Raw genomic sequence first — 9,923 nt, forward strand, 5'->3', positions numbered from 1 at the left:
CAGTGATGTCCAATATAAATGACCTGTACTCAGCAAACCATAGACTATAAGTTCGAAACTGGGACTGTACTGCGTCCCATAATGTAATAGGTAATTATTCTGTAGAATTTTCTGTCATTTGTGTTTGTATTTATCCTGATCTAGTTACTTTTTAAAAAATCAACAGAAAGTTAAATATTCTTCCTAGGAGCCTGTTACACATATCTGCCAACAGGTGAGAAAAAAATTTCTTGTAATGCCTAGTTTCAACTGAGGTTTGTTATTTTTCAACTGATATCCTCTAGTCCTGTAACCACAACTGATTTAAACTAAATACGATCTTATGTCTACGGTAACAATCTTTTAAGCCGGAATTATATGCTCCCAATATTCTTTTGTTTAGCTTCTTCAAACACTGCCATAGGAAAATGTGCTATACAGACCCAGACTGTGCTGAGCTAACTGATCTCAACCGGGCTGCCAGCTGGGTCATTGAAAATGGCTTCACTGCCTGTTGTAATACGCCAATCGAAGGGGAAAAAATGTAACCAGAGGTTTTACTCCTAATCACCTAATCACAATCAACTCTGCTAGAAAGACCTGAATATGAATGTGTGATATCAGGTGAGGACAGAATCAGGCTTGGATGCTCTCTTCAATCAATCAGCCTGTCAACACTCACTGTCTAGGATAACACATGAAGAATGGCAACTAGGTTGACGTATTGAGAGTACCTACTGCCTCTGAAACTGTATCCCAGTTTCAGCTCACGGCAGGAGCAAACTGGAGAGGGGAAACTCCTCTTTTGCCCAATGGAAACACATTTAGTTCTGTAAGCCTCATGATTTACTGCAACTGGAATCAAACAAATTATTTCCTCTGTATTCAATCCTTATTCACAAAATGTACTTTCAGACTGTCTCCTAAATTTGGACACACAACTGGAGCAAAAGAGGGTTCTCCATTAACAAAGTAGTTAGAATCAATTGTCACAGGCTGTTGGAACATGTCCAGTCCATGATATCAATTGTTACTGTTCTAAGGCCCTGACCCACATTTTCATGCTTGACCCAAATCCCTGCTGAGTTTTGTCGAGACCCTGGAAATGAGCAGTGCCACCAAAAAGTACAGAACAGTGTAAGCCCTTCATTATATGCATGTCATTTTCATGCAGTTTGTAATATAGCAAGCAACCTGTAACATGTCATGAGAAAGTGTATAATTGTTCTGTTTATTTTTAATTTTTTTGGGTGAAAAAAATGACAGGATCAGTAGGACATATGTCTTTTTGAACTAAAGTTTTAGCCTGTCTCTATCCTCCCCAACCACTATACGCTTTAAGCAGCAAAACACAGCCTTGCAGAAGAGTGGGATGGAATGTGGTTTAAAACCCCTCACTTGCAATGCTGAGTTCCCAATCCTAGCAGTGTTACTCAGTGCTATTTCATACGGAAGAAAGGGAAATAATGGGAGATCAATCTGTCTAAGAGCGAAGTCCAAAGTACGGAAAGTCCTCATCAGGGAACTCCTCTTTGCTGACGATGCTGCTTTAACATCTCACACTGAAGAGTGCCTGCAGAGTCTCATCGACAGGTTTGCGGCTGCCTGCAATGAATTTGGCCTAACCATCAGCCTCAAGAAAATGAACATCATGGGGCAGGACGTCAGAAATGCTCCATCCATCAATATTGGCGACCACGCTCTGGAAGTGGTTCAAGAGTTCACCTACCTAGGCTCAACTATCACCAGTAACCTGTCTCTCGATGCAGAAATCAACAAGCGCATGGGAAAGGCTTCCACCGCTATGTCCAGACTGGCCAAGAGAGTGTGGGAAAATGGCACACTGACACGGAACACAAAAGTCCGAGTGTATCAAGCCTGTGTCCTCAGTACCTTGCTCTACGGCAGCGAGGCCGGGACAACGTATGTCAGCCAAGAGCGACGTCTCAATTCATTCCATCTTCGCTGCCTCCGGAGAATACTTGGCATCAGGTGGCAGGACCGCATCTCCAACACAGAAGTCCTCGAGGCGGCCGACATCCCCAGCATATACACCCTACTGAGCCAGCGGCGCTTGAGATGGCTTGGCCATGTGAGCCGCATGGAAGATTGCAGGATCCCCAAGGACACATTGTACAGCGAGCTCGCCACTGGTATCAGACCCACCGCCAACTGTGTAACAGCCCCGACAAACAAATTTTTCTGCAGCACCTGTGGAAGACCCTGTCACTCTAGAATTGGCCTTTATAGCCACTCCTGGCGCTGCTCCACACACCACTGACCACCTCCAGGTGCTTACCCATTGTCTCTCGAGATAAGGAGGCCAAAGAAATCTCTGGGCTACTCCCACACACAACCAGCTCTGGCCAGCTCTGAGTTATATTGACAGAGGCTTATTCTCAGGTCATAGTTAGTAAGTCACACAAGGATACCAGGAAATGGGGGCAAAAATAGAAGAAGGATTTGAAAAAAAACTCAACTTTTTTGAAATACAGCATTTTAAAAAACAGCATGTGGACATAAAGTTGTTCAAGGCCAATTTGCAATAGATTTGTGAGTGACCCTGTGGTAACCTGAAACTTCGAACCAGTTTCCTATGTTGCATAATAGTTTTATGAACAGCTATGAACTCAGTTGAAGGACTGGAACATAAAGTTTCCAAGAAATTGTCAATCAGACAGAGTGGCTGCAAAATTTAGTTCCGTAGTGCCTATAGTTTCGGCATTATATGTGCCGTTTGCCATCAAAATGCTGTCTGCACTGTGCTCTCTCGCTTCTGGTGTACTTGCATTGCTGAGAACGTTAGTGTAAGTGTTAGGAGCGTGTTCCAGAAATATGTAGAGTAGGCAGATGGTGACACCTGTCAGGATGTATTGCTGATTTGACGCCACCGTTGCCATTTTCAACCTTGCCACTCCAGCTAATGACCACTCTTAAACATGCACAGCTGAACATGTGTTCAGCAGCAGGAAGGGCCCCCTTTTTGTAGGCCCCCCTTACGGACGTTTCTGTCATGTTGGCAGTCCAGTTGAACATTGAGAGAGTGGAAGCCCTTCCTGTTGATGAATCTGAGTGGGTGTTCACTCAGTGCCTCGATGGTCACATGGGTGCAATCAATGATGCCCTGCACCTGGGGAAATCCAGCGATGGCAGCAAAACTGAATGCCCTCTGTGCCTGAAAGGCTGTTTGTCATGAACTGCTTGTACTGTCCAGCTCTGGCAAAGAGGGCATCAGTGACCTCCAAGATACAGTGGTGTGCTATTTGTGAGATGGCACTAAGGTCTGCAGCTGATCCTTGGAAGGAGCCAGAAGTGAAGAAATTCAAGGCCACAATGACTTTGATAACTACTGGTGGAGTGTGGCGGCCAGTGCTGTGAGGTGCGAGGTCTTCGGTGACGAGAACACAGATGTCTGTGACCATCTGCCTGGAGAGTTGCAGCATCCTGCAACACTGGGTCTCGGTCATCTCCAGGTAGCTCTATCTTCGGCAGTAGATCCTCTGTTGAGGGTATGGCCTCCATGTCCTTCCTCCTCTTTCTTCTCCATGTGCTCCTGCTGCTTAGGATTCCACCCCTCCTGCAGAGGGTGTTGTCCTTCATTACCACTGGGTCCATCTGCAGTTTGTAGATGTCATCTTCTATGGTTTCAGCCCCACCACTGGACATGCCCTCAGTCATGGCCTCTCCAATGATGGCCAGAACCATCTTCTCCATCGGGGTGAGGACATGCATCTGTACCTGTCACCTTCCCATTAAGTGTTGCTGTCTGTGGTTATGCACCTCTTTGCCTTACAAGGTTGAGGGAAGTGTGTCAGTATGTGTGGTGTAATGTGTTTGGATGATGTGCCTGTTATAGTTGAATAGCTTGCAGTCTGTGCACACTATGTAGGTGTGAGGCTTGCAGCAGTGCTATGTATGTGAGAGTGAGATGAAGCTATGAATGTGAGGTCTGAATCATGCTTGATAGAGAATCTTGGTAGATGAGTGAATGGGTATGGTGAATGGAGCAGTGTCTGAGGCTAGTGGTTCATTTGTTGAGGATATGGCATCTGAAGACACATTCACTGACTTTGACTACTCATGTGAGATCATTGATGTTAATTGTGCATCATTTGTTTAATTATCTGCAGTTGGAAGGTGTTAACTGAGTCTTTCTTGAGCATTATAAGGAGTCTCTTACTGAGACTGGTGGAGAGTTTACGTGAGGAGCTACATGTTTGTAATCTTTTTACTCTGCACAATAAATGTGAAACTGAGTAAAGATAGACTCCAACATTATCCTGCCGCAACAAGCTTTCTGGAATTCAACAACTGAACTTCTTCCTGCACTGTATCCAGGTCCTCAGGCCTTCACTGCTGACATTGACCACACTGGCTAACTGCTCGCACTGCCTTTTCAGTGTCTGTCTGGAGGGTTCCTAGTTCCCTATGGACAAAGGACCTCCCTCCTCTTGTCCACCTCCTGCACCAAGGCCTCCAGTGCTGTGTCTGAGAGCCTTGGAGCATGCTCTCTGCCCTCTTATGCTATTAGTCAGTCTTCTTGCAGGTCAGACACACTTCCCCAATCATTTCCAGCACTTGCTTCAGCCAGAACGTACCTTGCCTTTAAGAGGTGCAGTCTGGCTTTAAGTGGTACTAGCCTCACGTGAACTTGAGTCCGCTGCTCAGGTGTGCATGCAACTTAGCAGCGTATTTAGCACTAGGCTGCAAACTACCGTCATGGTAATAATCAGGCAGCACAAAGTTTGCACGCAGCCTGCATCGCAGTGAACAGGCATGGGTTAGTCAGTTATTGGGATCCCTGCATCCATTTTCCGGCCTTATCCAGTTTTTCCCTCAGTGACCATATGGGCATGCTAGTCATGATTTAAATTACATATCTTCCTGACTAAACACAAATAAGGCTCAAACTTCAGCTGTTATCTGTGGTATCTTCAGCTTGTATTTACTTTAGATGAGAGAGTTGACAAGAGCCGGACTCAAAAATTCACCTGAACACTTTTATTGTAAATACAAAAGTTAGCTTGTTTCAACTGCTGTTTTACTTTCTCAGCCAAATGCCCCACAATCTTGACTGGACTTTTGGACAGACTGTTGTGCAGACTCAGGACATATCACTGGATGGTGGGGGTGGTGCGGAGGGAATGACAAAAGAACAAAGTGACCACAATCAGTCCTGTCCTACAGAACCATATGTTCTGTCAACTGATTGTGGAGCCAAGTTGCATCCATAGATACCAGATTAAATGTAGGAGGAGATTAGGGGCTGAATTTTTGGGCCTCCCCCACCGAGGGCGGGAACAGAGGTGGGGAGACCCTGAAAATACAGGTGCCTGCCAGCATATCACTTTCAGGACACTATTGCTGGCACTGACAATGTTAATCAGGAGAGGAATCCCGCTCTCTTCTGTATTGAGGCCAATTAAAGTAGTTTATAAGCTTAAGAGCTTGTTAATGCTGAAGGGTGGAACTTTGAAGGGGGCACATGGGTTACACATGCTGTTGGTTGTAGATGAGGTGGGTACAGAGTGGGGAACCAATCATGGCTGCCCCAAGAAATCACTGCGGCCCCATAAAAGAGGGGCAGAACGGGACTTGGCCTTTGGAAAAGAGGTGCCCTTGACATTGCAGAGGTGGCAGGGAGAGTGGGTACTCAGTGCTCGGGCACTGAATGGAATTTTGCAGACCCTGGCATTGTGGGGGCAGAAGAACAGGGGGCAAGGCTGCCAAGGACAACTGGGCAGCCACCAGTCCTGAAGGAAGGCTCCAGCTGGCAATGACTGTCAGATTTTGGACCCAGTGGTGATGAAGGACAACACCCTCCACAGGAAGGGTGGAATCCTGAGCAGCAAGAAGGCACAGAGAAGAAAGAGGGGGAAGGACATGGAGGCCATACCCTCAACGCAGGATCTACCGCTGAAGATGGAGCTACCTGGAGATGACCAAGACCCAGTGTCACAGGAGTCTGCAACTCTCCAGGCAGATGGTCACAGACATTTGTGACCTCGTTGCCGAAGACCTTGCACCTATAACACCCTGCCAGTAGGCAAAGTCACTGTGGCCTTGAACTTCTTCACTTCTGGCTCCTTCCAAGGATCAGCTGCAGACCTTAGTGGCATCTCGCAAATAGCAACATACCACTGCTTCACAGAAGTCACTGATGTCCTCTTTGCTAGAGCTGGACAGTACATGCAGTTCATGATAGAAACGGCCTTGCAGCCACAGAGGGCATTGGGTTTTTCTGCCATCGCTGGATTTCCCCAGGTGCAGGGCATCAATGATTGCACCCATGTGTTCATCAAGGCATCGGGTGAGCACCCATTCAGATTCATCAACAGGAAGGGCTTCCACTCTCTCATCTTCAACTGGACTGCCAACACTACAGGAACTTCCTCCAGGTGTGTGCTCGCTTTCCCGGCAGTTGCCAACACTCCTTCATCCCTTGTAAGTTCCCCTCCAAGCCACACGCCATCCTGACTTGGAACTATATCACAGTTCCTTCACAGTCGCTGGGTCAAAACCCTGGAACTGCCTTCCTCACAGCACTGTGGTTGTACCTCCACCACATGGACTGCAGCGGCTCACCACCACCTTCAAGGGCAATTAGGGATGGGCAATAAATGCTGTCCTAGCCAGCAACACCCACATCCTGTGAAAGAATAAAAAAATCCTCCTCAGTTCATGCTACCTTAGATCTTCACTCTAAACACCAAAGTGCACAGATGGTTCCTAAGGGACAAGGGATATCCCTTGAAGACATTGCTACTCACCCCTCTACGGAAGCCCCAGACAGAGACACAGAGGCGCTACAATCAAAGCCACCTGCTCACTAGGACCATCACTGTGCAGGCTATTGGGCTTCTGAAGGTGTGATTCCAGTGTCAGGACTAATTGGGTGATGCCCTCCAATACCCTCCTACAAGGATCTTGGTCATTGTGGTGGCCTTCTGTGTTCTCCATAACATGGCCCTCCAGAGAAGTGTGGACCTTGAGGACAGTGAGGCCCTGGAAGGAGACAGCTCATCGGCAGAAGAACAGCAGCAGGAGGTGAGAGAGGAGGAGGAGTGAGATGGTATAGAACAGAGAGGTGCCCTTGCTGCACGACAAAATGGCTGGGTACAGCTCAGGGCATGAGCAGCTCATGAGGATGCCATGAATGTCAGGAATCTCCTGATTCAGGAACGTTTCAACCAACCCCCTCTGACCCAGGTTGAGGGGCATGGCATGGAAGGGAGTCTGAGATACCTGTGCTAAAACATACATGGAAGATGCAGCCTGGCACATCTGGTCACTTACCGCCACTAAAGGAAGCACATCTGCCCAGAGGCATTGCCCTCATTGTGGAGGATCCTGTTATGCTTTTCACCAACTCATGCCACGTTTCCTGTCACAGCAGTAATAAAAGGAGTCCCAGACCTGGGCCTTAACATGTCATCATTTATAAAGTGTACAAAAAGGAAAACAATTGACAGAGAGTAATGCAGTGACCCACTTAGTGTTCCCTGCAGTACAATGGCCTCCGTGCTAGCCCACTCCTATGCAATGCTCCCCTTATGGCCTCAGAGGGGGTAGTGGTAGCCTGTTCACTCATCTCAGTTTGCGGTTGAGATGCCTGTGACAGTCGTCCTCATCGTGGAGGCACCTATGGGGACATCTCCAAAGGCTGCTGCAAGTGCATCAATGCAGGGACAGCCTCTGTCACTTGGCCCTGCTGCACAGATGGTTGCTCAGTCAAAGGGGCCAAAGAGGCTGAGCATGATGGCACCCTGTGAGGGATGGCACCCCACCGTCCTCCATGACAACCTCAGCCCTTGCAGGGCACGCCAGATTCCTGTAGGAGGACAAAAGCTGGGGTGCAGCTGGCATCCCCAAGGATCTCTGTGCCACCAGTGCCACTGACTGGTCCATACTACCCAGCGTCTCATGGATCCTGTGGATATGTGCGCAGTTCCTGCATCCACTCTGAGTGATGTGGCATATGGCTCTCCAAGAGGTTGACCACGCTCTCTATGGAGGAGCTCACACGCTCATAGCCCTAAGCCATGGTGGCACACAGGAGCTGTATAGACTCCTCCATCCTCTTCCCAAGAGCCCATATTGCCTCAGGAACTCTGACATGTGGGAGCACATCTCCTGCTGCCATTCAAGTTGGAGCCTTCTTTCCAGTGATTCCAGAGGCTCTGTGAAGCAGGTCTGTGTCTCTCCTCCCTCCTTCAAGGGGAATTGACCACAGCTTCCTCTGCTTCTGGCACCTCATCCTACACACTAGTGCCGTGAATATCACCCTGTACCACCATATCTACACATGCACGAGGACCCACTGAGGTGAGAGTATCTTGTGGATGGTGCACTTGTAAGGTGTGATGGTCTTCCTTCTTATTCTTCCTCATGCAGCTCAGGGCCCACAGAGGGAGAGGGTGCCATGGGTTGGACCTCTGTACCTGTGGGGAGAGACACAAGTGATGATGAGAGCTAGCCTAGGAGAGTACAAACCTCTGCAATGCTGAGGTTACTCAGTGTAACATGCTATCAAACAGTGTGGAGTGCACTGCTGCCCATTGATGACCACTTTGCCCTCTGTAATCACCTGGTGCACAAGGAGTTCTGGTTTCATCAGGCCAGGCTGCCTCCTCTCCCAGTATCCTGGCTATATCCATTGCTGTCTGCTCCAAGGGAGTTATTCAGTGGAGGAAAGGCACTCCTCCTCCTGTCTTGGCCCTCTCCCTCGCATTGTGCATGTGTTTCTCCTGCAAAGATAAAAGAGTGTGAGATAAGGCACTGCTGTCCTCTGGGTCCGATGTCATCTGCCCCTAGCTATTTGTGTCTCAGTGGTTACAGGTCCTCGACAGCTCTCTGGCTGTGAGCCATTCTGAGAGGTCAGTAGATGCCCTGGGCATACACCCCTCCCATGTTCAGAACAACATGAGCCCTGAAGCTCCTCAAGTGTTTTGTATGCTGGAGAGTGCAAGCCCTGAGACCTGACTGGAAGGTTGGGGGGTCGCACTTACCTTGCCAAAACGTATGAGGTTATTGAACCTTGTATTTGCACTGGATCCAAGTTCTGCTTGACTCACTTCTGCACTATAGAGCCAGGCCTGCTTGGTCTCAGCTGGTGGCCTCATTCAGCCACCCTCCGGGAAAAGGAACTCTCTCCTCTCCCTCATGGCCTCCAACATGAGATTCAGGTCAGCATCAAAAAACCAAGGGACTGCCCTGCCTGGATGCTCGGTGTCCAGCTCTCTTGAGTCATCTTACTTCCCTTTGGATCATTGGATGGCTTTGGCACGATACATATTTCCTTGTTAAGGACAGCCAGCAACTTCAGTGATGGCTGCCATGGGGAGTCTAAATCAGTCGTACACTTCATCTGACCCACCTCTGTTCCTGCCCCCAATGGCTCTAATTGGGCAGGAAACCCATCTCCATATCAATACAGGGCTTATCCACATGAAAATCGGGACTTTAATCAGTTTCCCACCAAAGGCGACTTTCTGACTGGAAAGCAAACCTGGTTCCTGTTTCCCACCTTTGTGGTGAAAATTCAGCCTCAGAGCAGAGTATTAGAGAAGCATCTTTATGCAGAGAGAGTTGGGAAGCTGTGGAATTCTCTTCTAGGGTTAGTGGTTGAAGCAGAAATTATGTCAACAAGGTGGTTAAACGTGACAGAACTATTTGCTCACATGGAGAAGTGATGGAGTGGCAAACACTGACACGGATTGGCTACGTTGAATGGCCTGTTTCCACGCTGTGACTTTTATGTATTTCAAGGTTTAGCAACCCTAAAAAATATTCATTAGCTATACTGCAACTCACCTATGAGACAAGGAGGAACTTCGGTGAAGGAAAGGTACTAATCTTATTAATAAAAAGGGATTAGAAATTCAAAAACGTAGCACTCAGAAACTCAAATGGTAAATGCACCAGCCAGTGTGCTACTGAAACGT

The sequence above is a fragment of the Heterodontus francisci genome, chromosome 15 (assembly GCF_036365525.1).
Source record: "Heterodontus francisci isolate sHetFra1 chromosome 15, sHetFra1.hap1, whole genome shotgun sequence".
Lineage (NCBI taxonomy): Eukaryota > Metazoa > Chordata > Chondrichthyes > Heterodontiformes > Heterodontidae > Heterodontus > Heterodontus francisci.